At 36.3% G+C, this 17685-nt stretch overlaps 1 long non-coding RNA gene across 1 annotated transcript in view; it reads right to left on the bottom strand.

Moving 5' to 3' along the window:
- The window catches only part of LOC139486131 (uncharacterized), a 57390-nt gene extending 44524 nt beyond the window's left edge, over positions 1 to 12866 (bottom strand). Inside the window, exon 1 of the long non-coding RNA XR_011655484.1 lies at positions 12762 to 12866. This is a non-coding gene — a long non-coding RNA (uncharacterized lncRNA). The remainder of the gene's footprint in view (positions 1 to 12761) is intronic.
- Between the last annotated feature and the right edge of the window lie 4819 nt (positions 12867 to 17685).

The following is a 17685-nucleotide window of genomic DNA, read 5'->3' as shown; positions in this document are numbered from 1 at the left end:
AAAATTGTCGTATTAATGTGGAACTAATGTGCACTTTGTTTTTTTCTTGCAGATACAGACCTACAGACCTACAGACAAGACGGAAGGGGTCCAGACCGCCACTGCACAGACTCCCCAGCTCAAAAGTTAAGTAGACCTTAATGTTAGTGGACCCTTTTTCCAAAATTGTCGTATTAATGTGGAACTAATGTGCACTTTGTTTTTTTCTTGCAGATACAGACCCTACAGACCTACAGACCTACAGACAAGACGGAAGGGGTCCAGACCGCCACTGCGCAGACTCCCCAGCTCAAAAGTTAAGTATACCTTAATGTTAGTGGACCCTTTTTCCAAAATTGTCGTATTAATGTGGAACTAATGTGCACTTTGTTTTTTTCTTGCAGATACAGACCTACAGACAAGACGGAAGGGGTCCAGACCGCCACTGCGCAGACTCCCCAGCTCAAAAGTTAAGTAGACCTTAATGTTAGTGGACCCTTTTTCCAAAATTGTCGTATTAATGTGGAACTAATGTGCACTTTGTTTTTTTTCTTGCAGATACAGACCTACAGACCTACAGACAAGACGGAAGGGGTCCAGACCGCCACTGCGCAGACTCCCCAGCTCAAAAGTTAAGTAGACCTTAATGTTAGTGTACCCTTTTTCCAAAATTGTCGTATTAATGTGGAACTAATGTGCACTTTGTTTTTTTTCTTGCAGATACAGACCTACAGACCTACAGACAAGACGGAAGGGGTCCAGACCGCCACTGCGCAGACTCCCCAGCTCAAAAGTTAAGTAGACCTTAATGTTAGTGGACCCTTTTTCCAAAATTGTCGTATTAATGTGGAACTAATGTGCACTTTGTTTTTTTTCTTGCAGATACAGACCTACAGACCTACAGACAAGACGGAAGGGGTCCAGACCGCCACTGCGCAGACTCCCCAGCTCAAAAGTTAAGTAGACCTTAATGTTAGTGGACCCTTTCTCCAAAATTGTCGTATTAATGTGAAACTAATGTGCACTTTGTTTTTTTCTTGCAGATACAGACCTACAGACCTACAGACAAGACGGAAGGGGTCCAGACCGCCACTGCGCAGACTCCCCAGCTCAAAAGTTAAGTAGACCTTAATGTTAGTGGACCCTTTTTCCAAAATTGTCGTATTAATGTGGAACTAATGTGCACTTTGTTTTTTTTCTTGCAGATACAGACCTACAGACCTACAGACAAGACGGAAGGGGTCCAGACCGCCACTGCGCAGACTCCCCAGCTCAAAAGTTAAGTAGACCTTAATGTTAGTGGACCCTTTTTCCAAAATTGTCGTATTAATGTGGAACTAATGTGCACTTTGTTTTTTTCTTGCAGATACAGACCTACAGACCTACAGACAAGACGGAAGGGGTCCAGACCGCCACTGCGCAGACTCCCCAGCTCAAAAGTTAAGTAGACCTTAATGTTAGTGTACCCTTTTTCCAAAATTGTCGTATTAATGTGGAACTAATGTGCACTTTGTTTTTTTCTTGCAGATACAGACCTACAGACAAGACGGAAGGGGTCCAGACCGCCACTGCGCAGACTCCCCAGCTCAAAAGTTAAGTAGACCTTAATGTTAGTGGACCCTTTTTCCAAAATTGTCGTATTAATGTGGAACTAATGTGCACTTTGTTTTTTTCTTGCAGATACAGACCTACAGACCTACAGACAAGACGGAAGGGGTCCAGACCGCCACTGCGCAGACTCCCCAGCTCAAAAGTTAAGTAGACCTTAATGTTAGTGGACCCTTTTTCCAAAATTGTCGTATTAATGTGGAACTAATGTGCACTTTGTTTTTTTCTTGCAGATACAGACCTACAGACCTACAGACAAGACGGAAGGGGTCCAGACCGCCACTGCACAGACTCCCCAGCTCAAAAGTTAAGTAGACCTTAATGTTAGTGGACCCTTTTTCCAAAATTGTCGTATTAATGTGGAACTAATGTGCACTTTGCTTTTTTCTTGCAGATACAGACCTACAGACCTACAGACCTACAGACAAGACGGAAGGGGTCCAGACCGCCACTTCGCAGACTCCCCAGCTCAAAAGTTAAGTATACCTTAATGTTAGTGGACCCTTTTTCCAAAATTGTCGTATTAATGTGGAACTAATGTGCACTTTGTTTTTTTCTTGCAGATACAGACCTACAGACCTACAGACAAGACGGAAGGGGTCCAGACCGCCACTGCGCAGACTCCCCAGCTCAAAAGTTAAGTAGACCTTAATGTTAGTGGACCCTTTTTCCAAAATTGTCGTATTAATGTGGAACTAATGTGCACTTTGTTTTTTTTCTTGCAGATACAGACCTAGAGACCTACAGACAAGACGGAAGGGGTCCAGACCGCCACTGCGCAGACTCCCCAGCTCAAAAGTTAAGTAGACCTTAATGTTAGTGGACCCTTTTTCCAAAATTGTCGTATTAATGTGGAACTAATGTGCACTTTGTTTTTTTCTTGCAGATACAGACCTACAGACCTACAGACAAGACGGAAGGGGTCCAGACCGCCACTGCGCAGACTCCCCAGCTCAAAAGTTAAGTAGACCTTAATGTTAGTGGACCCTTTTTCCAAAATTGTCGTATTAATGTGGAACTAATGTGCACTTTGTTTTTTTCTTGCAGATACAGACCTACAGACCTACAGACAAGACGGAAGGGGTCCAGACCGCCACTGCGCAGACTCCCCAGCTCAAAAGTTAAGTAGACCTTAATGTTAGTGGACCCTTTTTCCAAAATTGTCGTATTAATGTGGAACTAATGTGCACTTTGTTTTTTTTCTTGCAGATACAGACCTACAGACCTACAGACAAGACGGAAGGGGTCCAGACCGCCACTGCGCAGACTCCCCAGCTCAAAAGTTAAGTAGACCTTAATGTTAGTGGACCCTTTTTCCAAAATTGTCGTATTAATGTGGAACTAATGTGCACTTTGTTTTTTTTCTTGCAGATACAGACCTACAGACCTACAGACAAGACGGAAGGGGTCCAGACCGCCACTGCGCAGACTCCCCAGCTCAAAAGTTAAGTAGACCTTAATGTTAGTGGACCCTTTTTCCAAAATTGTCGTATTAATGTGGAACTAATGTGCACTTTGTTTTTTTCTTGCAGATACAGACCTACAGACCTACAGACAAGACGGAAGGGGTCCAGACCGCCACTGCGCAGACTCCCCAGCTCAAAAGTTAAGTAGACCTTAATGTTAGTGGACCCTTTTTCCAAAATTGTCGTATTAATGTGGAACTAATGTGCACTTTGTTTTTTTCTTGCAGATACAGACCTACAGACCTACAGACAAGACGGAAGGGGTCCAGACCGCCACTGCGCAGACTCCCCAGCTCAAAAGTTAAGTAGACCTTAATGTTAGTGGACCCTTTTTCCAAAATTGTCGTATTAATGTGGAACTAATGTGCACTTTGTTTTTTTTCTTGCAGATACAGACCTACAGACCTACAGACAAGACGGAAGGGGTCCAGACCGCCACTGCGCAGACTCCCCAGCTCAAAAGTTAAGTAGACCTTAATGTTAGTGGACCCTTTTTCCAAAATTGTCGTATTAATGTGAAATTAATGTGCACTTTGTTTTTTTCTTGCAGATACAGACCTACAGACCTACAGACAAGACGGAAAGGGTCCAGACCGCCACTGCGCAGACTCCCAAGCTCAAAAGTTAAGTAGACCTTAATGTTAGTGGACCCTTTTTCCAAAATTGTCGTATTAATGTGGAACTAATGTGCACTTTGTTTTTTTCTTGCAGATACAGACCTACAGACCTACAGACAAGACGGAAGGGGTCCAGACCGCCACTGCGCAGACTCCCCAGCTCAAAAGTTAAGTAGACCTTAATGTTAGTGGACCCTTTTTCCAAAATTGTCGTATTAATGTGGAACTAATGTGCACTTTGTTTTTTTCTTGCAGATACAGACCTACAGACCTACAGACAAGACGGAAGGGGTCCAGACCGCCACTGCGCAGACTCCCCAGCTCAAAAGTTAAGTAGACCTTAATGTTAGTGGACCCTTTTTCCAAAATTGTCGTATTAATGTGGAACTAATGTGCACTTTGTTTTTTTCTTGCAGATACAGACCTACAGACCTACAGACAAGACGGAAGGGGTCCAAACCGCCACTGCGCAGACTCCCCAGCTCAAAAGTTAAGTAGACCTTAATGTTAGTGGACCCTTTTTCCAAAATTGTCGTATTAATGTGGAACTAATGTGCACTTTGTTTTTTTCTTGCAGATACAGACCTACAGACCTACAGACAAGACGGAAGGGGTCCAGACCGCCACTGCGCAGACTCCCCAGCTCAAAAGTTAAGTAGACCTTAATGTTAGTGGACCCTTTTTCCAAAATTGTCGTATTAATGTGGAACTAATGTGCACTTTGTTTTTTTCTTGCAGATACAGACCTACAGGCAAGACGGAAGGGGTCCAGACCGCCACTGCGCAGACTCCCCAGCTCAAAAGTTAAGTAGACCTTAATGTTAGTGGACCCTTTTTCCAAAATTGTCGTATTAATGTGGAACTAATGTGCACTTTGTTTTTTTCTTGCAGATACAGACCTACAGGCAAGACGGAAGGGGTCCAGACCGCCACTGCGCAGACTCCCCAGCTCAAAAGTTAAGTAGACCTTAATGTTAGTGGACCCTTTTTCCAAAATTGTCGTATTAATGTGGAACTAATGTGCACTTTGTTTTTTTCTTGCAGATACAGACCTACAGACAAGACGGAAGGGGTCCAGACCGCCACTGCGCAGACTCCCCAGCTCAAAAGTTAAGTAGACCTTAATGTTAGTGGACCCTTTTTCCAAAATTGTCGTATTAATGTGGAACTAATGTGCACTTTGTTTTTTCTTGCAGATACAGACCTACAGACAAAACGGGAGGGGTCCAGACCGCCACTGCGCATACTCCACAGCTCAAAAGTCAAATAGACATTAATGTTAGTGGACCCTTTTTCCAAAATTGTCGTCTTTTTAGCATTACATAAAGTGGCAGCTGAAGCTGAAACAAACAATTACTTTTTCTCAGGGTCAAAAAGAATTAATGTTTTTCTCCAAAAACTGGAAAAAAGTTATTTTCCAAAATATCAATAGCCCCCAATCCCCCCTCCCCCCTCCGAAAATCAAAATGATTACTGCCTTAGAGCTAAGAGCCTCTACTTTTATTTGAAAAAATTAATCAGGTTCAGGGCTTATATTTATAATAATTAATGAAATTTAAATTTTCAGAATTACACACTTATAGTTCCTAAGATGTAAGTGGAAGTGAAATTATACAATGAAATGAATGTACATGTAATTGGTATGTATTTGTTACAGTCTATTTGTAGTGGTATGACAAAAATGCTGAATCATGTGCAAATTTAAAAAGGAGTTCACCAAACTGACGAAATAAAAAAACCCACTATCAATCAACAGATCAAGGGAAAAGTTAATCTGCTATATATATGTATGGAATAGGCATGTAGTTACATTTATTTAACTCTGTAATTTTCAGTCCATGTACATTTATGAGATTGAAATTTTATATTCTAGATATCCTAAAATTTCAATTCTTATTTCATATTAATAACATTCCTATGTGCTAATTTATGCTTGTAGTTTGAGGAAAATTATCAAAATAGCTCGACTAAGATTAAACCATTATTACTGATATCATGAACTAGGTAATTTTTGCCTTGTCTGAAACTGATTGTATGGTGTACAATACTGTCTGGGCAGGGTTCATTTGTCAATATAAAGTGTCATATTTTGGTCTGTTTATTGTATACTACACAAGCTATAATCAATTAAGAAATCAGCTGTTTTTGGTGTAAGCTATGATTGTAAGGGGCTAAGACATGTAAGAAGGGGGCTTGAAAATGATGAGTTGTGTTTTTATAGGTACTAAGTATACTTAAATATATTCAGGTTACATGTAGTACACATATATAAGTATACTTGAAGACAGTTTGTTTTCATAAGTAATTTATTATAAATTATAAAACATGTAATGTGGTACGACTTCCAATGGGACAACTATCCACTAGAGTCTAAATGACTGAATACTGCCAACTATAAATGATCATCTGTACAGCTTTCAACAATGAGCAAAACTGATACAGCATAGGGAGCTATAAAATGTCCTGAAACAGGGTTGGAAATTCAAAAACCTGGGTTTAATGAGTATTGCAATGCCCAGCCCAGTGGGAAATACTAGTAAAAAACCTAGGTCTGGGTTTTACTAAAAATCACCATAAAGTCACCAATTGATCATGTCAGAGCTTGATCGAGCTTAAAATGCAATACAATTTTCTCCTAATTATAAGTTTAGTAAATCATTGGAGACTAAATTGATGTAATCTTTTTTGCTTGAACCTTGACCACAGAAACAAACATTACATGTAGATTTTATTATATTACAGGAACTGTAGGAAGTTTTCCAAGAGTCTGATTGCTGAGTATGCATTACAGGATTTTATCATTGGAGCAACATCTTAGGAGGATAAACTTGTGCAAATGTATGAAGTAATCTTTGAGTACAAATAGCAATTATATGCAGAAGAGGGCTCTTAAACATTATTAACAGACATGAAGTAATAGTAGTAGTGTAATCAAGAATTAAGTGTAAACCACCTGGAATAAACTATTGTGTATATTTTTTCAACCACAAGTACTTTCAGAATATAATACAGTTCAAATTCAAATTGTTGTGTCAACAGACAAGTAATGTTAAAAAAATGAAAATGCATGTTGTTTTAAAATGAAATTTGTATATAAAAAAAACGAAATAACAAATTTTTTTAGCTTATTGTGCAGCCAAAATTTGAGATCCTTTACTGGTATTATGCTTGTTGTTTTGTCAACATTTTCCTTAAATCTTAAGAGTTAAAATGAGAAAAACTATTTTTGCATATATGATAGTTATCAAAGGTACCAGGATTATAATGTAATACGCCAGACGCGCGTTTCGTCTACATAAGACTCATCAGTGACGCTCATATCAAAATATTTATAAAGCCAAACAAGTACAAAGTTGAAGAGCATTGAGGATCCAAAATTCGAAACAAGAAGTAAATGGTTGTAAATAACAGAGAGACTTTCAATTTGGTACATTTGTATATCATCTTTATTTCACAGAACTTTCTATTTTAGTGTATTAGTACAATGAGATATGAGATATACACCAATCAGACAGCAATAAAACAACAAAAACACCTGAAAGGCATTTAGTTTCTAACATGCAGTCCTCAAAAATTGATGACCACACAATATGACTTAATTTAATTGTACATAAAATGATCAAAATTGGTGTTTTCCAAATTGCTATGTATGATGTATCCAATGAAATTTTTCAGACAAAGTCCAAGTTTTTTGAAATTTTTATATTTTTGTCAAATGGTCAAAAGTAAATATTTTGTCAAATGGTTAAAGTAATAGACATACAAAAGTTTTTTCACAGCAAGTGTGGACATAGATTTTAACTCTTATATTTTCTCGAGGAAAAATTTCAGAAAAAGACAAAATGTTATTTTTGTAATAAAGAAATAGAAATTGTCAAAGACAACTAGTATCTTGGTGTATATTTTGCTGGAAATGGATTTATCAAAATCATTTGGTAATTAAATAAATGCAATTAATGTCTCCATGATAATCTTGAAAATAACTAAATATTAAATAAACAATACTGCTTATAGTAAATGCTTGGCATAGTTTGATATAGAACCCTTTGGGCAAAAACAGAACTCCTTCTGTCAGAAAAACGCGGTAAAACATACTATCCACATTAATATGTGTCCGCACTTGTATTGAAAAAACAAAAATCATGCAGAAATAAACTTTTTTTTCTTTAGGTTAAACCGTTGGTTTTCCAGTTTAAATGGTTTTACACTAGTAGTTTTTGGAGCCCTTTATAGTTTGCTGTTTGGTGTGAGACTAGGCTCCTTGTTGAAGGTCGTACCTTGACCTTTAATTGTTTACTTTTATAAATTGTGACTTGGATGGAGAGTTGTCTCATTGGCACTCTTACCACATCTTCCTATATCTATTTATGTTTTCCTCTGCATGATATTCAAAATCAAAGATGTGGTACATAATTTATCATAATCAATTGATTGATTGATTGATGGTTGCTTAATGTCCAGTGGCAAATATTTCATACACGTTCAAAACGAGAACAAATTAACAATTATTATAAATACAATAGGTATATATGTCTTGTCATAATAGAGGCCATTCGGGATTATGGTCTGGGAAATTTGGACTGCCTCTGGAAAATGAGTGTATACTGGATAGGGACAGAAATTTTGCCTTGGAACAGGCCGCCTACGGACCCCTTAAATGTTTTTGCAAGATTCTTAACGTACAAAGAGCGTGGCACTCTATTAACACGAGGCATGGGATTTAACGTCCCCATTCTGACCGGATGTGACTGCGAACTTGATACATCCCACACAGCCAAACGGACGCCCCACTTCGGCAAGCGTTTTACTGCTTGTCGGGAGAGGCCAAGTGACCATATTTCGTTTCCTCAGTCACCCTTGGGGGTTATCATAATCAAATAAATGCAATTAATGTCTCCTCCAGAACAGTGTTGAAAATAAACCAAATATTGAATAAACAATACTTCTTATAGTTAATGTTTGGCTCAGGTTAGCTGTCAAGCAACACAGTTTAATATAGAACCCTATGGGAAAAACAGAACTCCTTTTGTCAGATTACACTGACGACTATCAAAACATACTGTCCACACTGATCTGTGTCCACACTTATATTGGAAAAAAAAGTTTTTTAAATGCAAGTGTGGACATAGATTTTAACCCTTATATTTTCTCGAGGAAAAATTTCAGAAAAAGACAAAATGTTGTTTTTGTAATAAAGAAATAGAAATTGTGAAAGACAACTAGTATCTTGGTGTATATTTTGCTGGAAATGGATTTATCAAAATCATTTGGTAATCAAATAAATGCAATTAATGTCTCCATGATAATCTTGAAAATAACTAAATATTAAATAAACAATACTGCTTATAGTAAATGCTTGGCTTAGGTTAGCTGTTAAGCAACACAGTTAAATAAATAACCCTATGGGAAAAACAGAACTCTTTTTATCAGATTACACTGACGAACATCAAAACATACTATCCACACTGATCTGTGTCCACACTTGTATTGAAAAAACAAAAATCATGCAGAAATGAACCTTATGTTTTCCTCTGCATGCTATTCAAAATCAAAGGTGTGGAACATAATTCATCATAATCAAATAAATGCAATTATGTCTCCTCTATGACAATCTTGAAATAAACTAAATATTGAATAAAACATACTGCTTATGTTTAATGTTTGGCTTAGGTTAGCTGTTAAGAAACACAGTTTGATATAGAACCCTTTGGGAAAAACAGAACTCCTTTTGTCAGAAAACACGGTCAAACATACTATCCACATTAATATGTGTCCACACTTGTATTGAAAAAACAAAATTCATGCAGAAATGAACTTTTTTTCTTTAGATTAGACCGTTGGTTTTCCAGTTTAAATGGTTTTACACTAGTAGTTTTTGGAGCCCTTTATAGTTTGCTGTTCGGTGTGAGACTAGGCTCCTTGTTGAAGGTCGTACCTTGACCTTTAATTGTTTACTTTTATAAATTGTGACTTGGATGGAGAGTAGTCTCATTGGCACTCTTACCACATCTTCCTATATCTACTTATGTTTTCCTCTTCATGCTATTCAAAATCAAAGATGTGGTACATAATTTATCATAATCGATTGATTGATTGATGGTTGCTTAATGTCCAGTGGCAAGTATTTGATGCATGTTCAGGACGAGAACAAATTAACAATTATTATAAATACAATAGGTATATATGTCTTGTCATAATAGAGGCCATTCGGGATTATGGTCTGGGAAATTTGGACTGCCTCTGGAAAATGAGGGTATATTGGATAGGGACAGATATTTTGCCTTGGAACAGGCCGCCTTCGGACCCTTAAAGAGTTTTTGCAAGATTCTTAACGTACAAAGAGCGTGGCACTCTATTAACACGAGGCATGGGATTTAACGTCCCCATTCTGACCGGATGTGACTGCGAACTTGATACATCCCACACAGCCAAACGGACGCCCCACTTCGGCAAGCGTTTAACTGCTTGCGGGAGAGGCCAAGTGACCATATTTCGTTTCCCCAGTCGCCCTTGGGGGTTATCATATTCAAATAAATGCAATTAATTTCTTCTCCATGACACTCTTGAAAAGAAACTAAATATTGAATAAACAATACTGCTAATAGTTAATGTTTGGCTCAGGTTAGCTGTTAAGCAACACAGTTTTATATTGAACCCTATGGAGAAAACAGAACTCCTTTTGTCATTAAACACTGTCAAACATCCAAACATACTACCCACACTGATTTGTGTCCACACTTGTATTGAAAAAAAACGTACGAAAATTCTTGTATATTCTCGAGGTAGACTTTCAGAAAAAAATAATTTTGTAATAGAAAAATAGAAATTGTCAAAGACTACAAGTATCTTGTTGTATTTTTTGTTACAAGTGGGTCGTTTTAACAACCAAAAAATATTTAAGAGACCAGGGAACAAATAGCAATGTATAGTTTATTTAAAAAAAATGTTGAATGTCAATTAGATATGTTTGATAAAGCCATTTTACCAGCTAGTGTTACTTTCCAATTCAGAGGTCTGGTGTTTTGAAAATTTAGTTGTTTAAGAAAAATTATACTTGCGGTTTTACAAGATGATGTTAAATCTAAAGCAGACCACACCAAATAGCATTATTTACGAATATAGTTCCCTTTAATTAAGGTGTATTCTTTCTTATTTTTTTTCTTTGCCTTTCTCATTGATTATTTAGTTTTTATGGGTTGGAAATGAAAGAAGAGAGGTGAAATAAACTTTTGGATGTTGTATTTTAACTGATTTTGATATGGAAAGAGTGATTAGGCTAAGCTACTGCAAAAAGGTAATATTTACAGTTTTCGGAACATCTCTTGACTTGTCAATAGGGGTAGGGATGTGTATTGGCTAAATTTGTAAAAGTGATTGCGTCAATCTTTCTGAATTTTGGATATACTTTTGGACAGGTACTATACATTACACACACAAAAAATTGGACAAAAGTGCATGGTGCAAATTTTTTAATGTGACAAAACGTTATAAAGAACTAATAGAGAAATTAATTGTGGTCTGTGGCCAGTGTTTCTATATCTTTTTCTTTACAAAGTATACATCGATACGATGTAAATTTATAAAAGATTCACACAGAAATCACAAATTACTACCGAAAAATGTTCAGGAAACGCGAAATTAAATTTGAAAAAACCGCTAAGATGTCCGTAAATCATTATCAAAATATTTTCAAGATGACCGTAACATAAAACAAGGATGACCGTGATTGGTAAACAGATGACCGTAACTTGTAAAAGATGACCGTAATTTGTATAGAATGACTGTAATTTATAAAGGATGATCGTAACTTTTAAATGATGTCCCTCAATTCTAAGAATATCCGTATTTGTATTCATAGCTTTTTGTTGTAATTTGACAAAGACACAAGCGGGACAAGAATGTCACACATTGTCTTAGATTTTTTACTAGTACTATATTTGTTATTGGCTTTTATACTGCATTCGTTCTATTTGAGCAGTTAAGGGCGTTGACTATATTTCTATGTCATATACAGTCACTGCAGCATGGCCCGATATCACTTTTCCTCATGAATATTTAAATAGAAGTTGCCGAAATGTTCATGTCCGTCATATTTGTTTTTCGTAAGAGCACATATTTCGTCCTATTTGTCCTCTTATTTTTTAGGATCTGGGTATGTGTTTGTCTCTTTGTTTTTCTCATTTTGACGCTACAATAGTCCCTTATTTCTGTGACAAAATCAATTTAAATAAAACTCAGATGATTGACACAAGGGATAGAAAGTGTTCCGACCAAAGAGTGCGAGTAGTGTTACCCAACTCCGATATATTCATGTATGTAGTTTATAGTGGTGAAACCTCACTCCCCCGATACGCTAAAGCGGGAAACCAAAAAATCAAAGTGAAAGAAGGTAGATCAAGACATCAACAAACAACGAACTAGAACAGGACAGACTGACAGTGGACACAAACAATAATGGTTATCGGACTAATGGGATGTCACCGTCCATGCAGCATATAGGGTTAATATATAATGACCAGTGTAAAACAATTCAAAAGAGAAAGACTACGACTTGATATATAAATAAACAAAAATATAATAGGAACTCAGCAATAAAAGAAAACCATTGCCTGAACCACATCCGCATTACGCCATCGGAAGTTAGCGTGTCATATCATCGGACTTAAAAAGCAAACAACCATCGCACTTTCAGGGACGGATCCAACCATTTTAAAAAGGGGGATCCTAACACATGATAAAGGGGGAGGAGTGTTCCAACCACATGTCCTCATTCAAATGCATTGGTCGTCCAAAAAAAGGGGGGTTCCAACCTCCGGAAACCCCCCTTCTGGGTCCGCCAATGACTTTAGTGTCCGACACCATCGCACTTTAGCGTAGCCGTAGACCATCTTAATAAGCGAAACCATCGCACTTTAGAGTACTTTCGCACTTTACAGTCCTACATGTATTTTTTTTTTAAAAAGTATGAAAATGTCTCATCTGTCCCAAAGACCCCGTATCTAATATGGTTCTAAAGATTTTTATATTGTATATGATGATGTCTATTAGATTATGACACTATATATAATAAACTATCGATTTACTAACTTACCTTTCTGTAAATATATATAATATGGCGTAACACATCCAACGACTGAATACAAATATACAGGTATGGAAATATATTACAGGTAAGCAGAGATTTTTTGGCGGTAACTAGAAAGCATGCAGGTAAACAGGTGTGCTTGATTTTGAATTAGTCATGCGTCTAGCATCCGTGTGATAGGATGATGAATAATAATATAACATATGAAAAATACGTGTAAAGCATAGAAAAACATGAACTTCATATATGATCAATTTACTATTTTCCTTATAACGTCGATCCATAGAGACGTTGTTCTTCAGAAGTGATTTTTTTTTTGCACGGCGGGCTTTGAGCAGAATTGGCTTCCTTTTTTCAAGTCAGTCTGGTATTTTAAAAGCGCTTCAAATCATAAACTGGTTATCAGACGGTTTTATTTTAATAGATTTAGGTTTCGAGCTTCACTTAAGAAACACACATAGGAGACATAACGACCAGTGCTAAATATTTCACGCATTATTTGAATTAAGAATGAATACTGAAGATAGGTTACTAGTATCGTACCGGGAATGATGGATTGGACCTAATATTTTACGTTTATTAACGGGACTAACACTAGTTGGAGTTTTCATCTTAAAAAAAATTAAGAGCCAGTGGCGGATCCAGAAATTTTCTCAGGAGGTTTGTCCACTCCAATCAATTTCATGCTAGACATCATGTGGCAAAATTTACAGCTGTTTTACTATCAAGCTGCCCCCCCCCCCCCCTCCAAAAAAAAATAGCCTTGCATGACGTCATAAGTACTCACCCCTCCCCCTCCTGGATTTTCAGTAAAAAAAAAACATGAAATCCAGCCCCTCTATCCAGATGTTCAAATTGCATAACCAATGTCCTTCAGTTAACCCATTTAGGGAAACATAGTGTCCTAGATAAAAAAGAAAAAAAGGGTGAATTCGAAGTTGAGCACTCGCATGTTAAAACCGGCCACACTAGTCTTTATTAGTCCAAATAATTATGACGTCTGGCAAAATGCAAGGAAGGAAGGAAGGCGTCCCAGAAAAAATAAAAGAGCCTTGTCAGACGTCATAATTATTTGGACTAGTCTTTATGTGCCTGTCCCAAGTCAAGAGCCTATCTAAATCTTTGATATTAACCTGTTCTTTTCCTGAATATACATATTAAAATTTGTCGCTGGACGTAATAAAGTAGCCATCCATCATCATCATCATCATCATCCCTTGTAAAAAAAAAGAAGAAAGAAACGACGTGGTCTCAACTTATTACAATAGGCTATTACTTAACAACAATGGGTTGATTTTAAGTCAGACTCACTCAAGGTCATAATATCAGAACCTGGCAGAAAAACATACCCTTTTCAGCTTTCGGTATGCAATTATCCGCTCGACATCATATGTTTCAGGTAAGACTTCTCTCCTTTCGACTGTCTCTGTCGCTGTACGGTCAGTGCCACTAAAGTTTCCATCGGGTAGTCGCTTGAAATCAATTTTCCTTAAATTACGTGTGTTTGGCATGTGAGTTTTTTTAGTAAATAAAAGGAAGATAACTCGCACAAAGGGGCGGATTTAGTATAGGTCACGTGATTTAGCTAATAAATAAAGTACCCGCAATTTTGCCGTACAGTCATGATCAGTCAATCATTGGTTCATATTAGTCGTATAATAATGACGTATTTCTTTTTCGTAAATTGTTTTGCTATAATAATGGTTTCTTATTTTTCATGTTGGGTCCCATAGGCGGATCAAGGGGGTGCCTGAGGGCCCGGGCAACCCCTTTTGTGGGAAAAAATGGGTTTATTATGTAGGGAATCACTGAATCATGACAACCCCCACTGTTCTGTGTATTTTGGATCTATGTACCCGGGAGATCTAATCCATCTTGCCCCTTAACATTATTATAGGGAACAAGCTATTACATATTTCACCATACATGTATATATAAGCTCACTACTGTCTATATACTAGTAACGAGGTCCGTTTAATGTTCATCAGTATGTTTAAGGTGGTATGGGAGACTAAAATAAAAATGATGGAATTTGTTCATACTTTGCCAAAACGTAGTATCTATCGATATATGTTCAAAAATATAATAAAAATGATAGGTCATCGTGCATTTTCTCAAGCTACAGGTTGTGACAAAATGACACATTTTGTATGGATTAAACAGGGGGAAAAAACAGATTTTGTGATTAGAAACTAAACAAAATGATAGAATTTTAAAATAAGTTAGGAAAAGATATCTTTCAGACAGTGCTTTGAGAATATCAAAAGAAAAGATAGGGTCACCGTACGTTTTTTTCTGGCTAAAATACAAAATAGAAAAATTCCATGTAGATTCCTTCAGAAAATGCACTATTTATAATTAAATGCGGTTCCTTCAACCAACATACGTAATAAATCTCAAGACTTTACATCGTTTTTTTTTAAATTTCATTTAATGAAAGTGTGTTGCCTATAATTAAAATAATAACTAACAGTGTTTCGGGATTTTTAGCTTATACTATTAAGGCATGGGTCCCTTTTCAAAAGTCTCCCAACTATTTCTTTGATTTAGCAAGGTATTCTTTGATATTTTTGTTACGTTTATACGCTATGATAGGCACCTGGGTGAAGATTTCACTACATTGTTTGTCTTTTTGCAGATTGCTCAAATGTTTTCTTATAACCTTACTAAGGTTTTTAACTATTGGATTATATTTAGTAATGAAAGTGAGTGGGAAATCCGTTGTCCTATCGGCCTTCAATAAGGTTATTTTTCTGCTTGTGGTATTTTTAACGTTTCTAATAACATTCTCTGTTTTATTTTTACAGTATCCTTTTCAACTAACTTATCTTGTAAGTTAGTTAAATGTCTATCTAACTCATTGATGTCTCTATTATTTCTAATATGACGTATAGATTCACACACTGTAATACTTGTGAATGTGTGTTTCGGATGTGCACTAGTGATTGGTAAATATTGATACGTTTCAGTTTTTTTAATATGTGATTTAACATCAAGGATGTTATTATTTAAGAAATAATTCATGGAAGCCATATATTGTTGGAAATGTACACATGGCCTGGGCCGTGATATTCGAATTTTATCCTGAACGTTAGCGAGGGATAAAATTAACGAATATCACGGCCCAGGCCATGTGTAACTTTCCAACAATATATGGCTTCCATGAATTATTTCGATTCTAATAGGACAAATACGGTCATTAAAAAACTGAAGCGAGGGTGGGCATGCTTTGTGTGTGGCTGTTCCTTTTTACTCCCTGCTAGATAAAGCTCAAATATCTTTATAAATATGTAGCTTGCGTAGGTTAGTTTGTGAATAACTGCTAGAAAAAAACCTTTAAATAACTTTTTTTCTTATTCGTATGCTTAATTAAATGCGACAAAAAGATTAATAGACTTTCGCGGAATTTTATTTAATTTTTATTTTGTTGATTTCTCCGAGCTCTTGTGCATTACTTCTTTTTATTAAGCATACGAATAAGAAAAAAAGTTGGTATGGACATGCAAATACGGACTGTCATACAGAAAACAGCCTATATTACATACATTACATAACCTTGATGTTCATATAAACCCAATACAAAGGCTATTTTAATACTCAGCTATCCAAAAATGAATTTTATTGCACACTAGCTCTCATATTTGAAAAATCCACAGGGGCCAAAATGCGAAACTACACACCTAACTGTGGAGTGCTACCTAAGTAACACGACGGGTGCCACATGTGGAGCAGGATCTGTTTACCCTTCCGGAGCACATGAGATCACCCCTAGTTTTTGGTGGGGTTCGTGTTGTTTATTCTTTAGTTTTCTATGTTGTGTCATGTGTACTATTGTTTGTCTGTTTGCCTTTTTCATGTTTAGCCATGGCGTTGAGTCAGTTTATTTTAGATTTATGAGTTTGACTGTCACTTTGGTATCTTTCGTCCCTCTTTTAAAGAAATCTTCAACTTGTTTTAATGTGCCTGTGAAGACCATAAAACCTTCATCTCTGTATCAACAGTGTAATTTGATGTTTATCTCCATTGTCCCCGAACTTATCTAAGATATTTATTGATAGTACAGACAGATGTAAATCTGTGCATGTCGGAGAAAATATACCACCCATAGGCGCTCCTATAATTTGTTTGTATATTTGTCCATTGAATTCAAATTCATTGTTTCTTAGTATTAATTTAACAAATGCCGTTAAATCTTTATTGTTGGGATTTTTAAAGTATATACTTGTGTGTCAATTGATTCTGAGAGGTTACCTCCCCTTAAAATGACAATTTAATAAAAAAAATTAAAGCAACCAAAAGTAATCTACATTTGTAAAAATATTAATATTTATAAGTTATATTCCTATAAATTGGTTCTTTTAAATGAAAATTCACATTAAATAACTGCATTCCTGCATCAAATTTTGCTAACTAGATAGAAAATCTGTACCTTACGTTCTCTGTTTTTTTACAATCCAAGATGGTGGAAGACACCCATACCACCTTTTAATCATATAAAAGTACATGTATATATAAACGTGATGGTACCCAAATTGCAACTATTTTGACAGTTTTTTTATGATCACGACAAAAATTCCCATTTTGTGTTTATTTTGTAGCCGTATCCTTCCTTCTTTTTAACATAGGTACACCAATTTGATTTTCAATATATATGGATCATAGAAAAAATGCCGGTCTGAACTGACCTCTAAACCATCAATGATTCTGTAATGAGGAGCCCCAAATTGCATCTATGCTTATATTCGCATCGTCAAAAGTCGAATAACAGAGCTTTTGTTTAATTTCTTCAAATATTTTGAACAATTGGATATTTGTCCATGCTTACTTTTCATGTTTTAAGATATGGATACTTGTAACATATTGTATTTGCTAATTTTGAAAAAATCATATTAAAAAAAAAGATAATACAAATTGTTCAAGATTTTAACAA

The sequence above is a fragment of the Mytilus edulis genome, chromosome 8 (assembly GCF_963676685.1).
Source record: "Mytilus edulis chromosome 8, xbMytEdul2.2, whole genome shotgun sequence".
Classification (NCBI taxonomy): domain Eukaryota; kingdom Metazoa; phylum Mollusca; class Bivalvia; order Mytilida; family Mytilidae; genus Mytilus; species Mytilus edulis.
The sequence above is the reverse complement of the archived record's forward strand: the minus strand, read 5'-3'. Positions and strand labels throughout refer to the sequence as shown.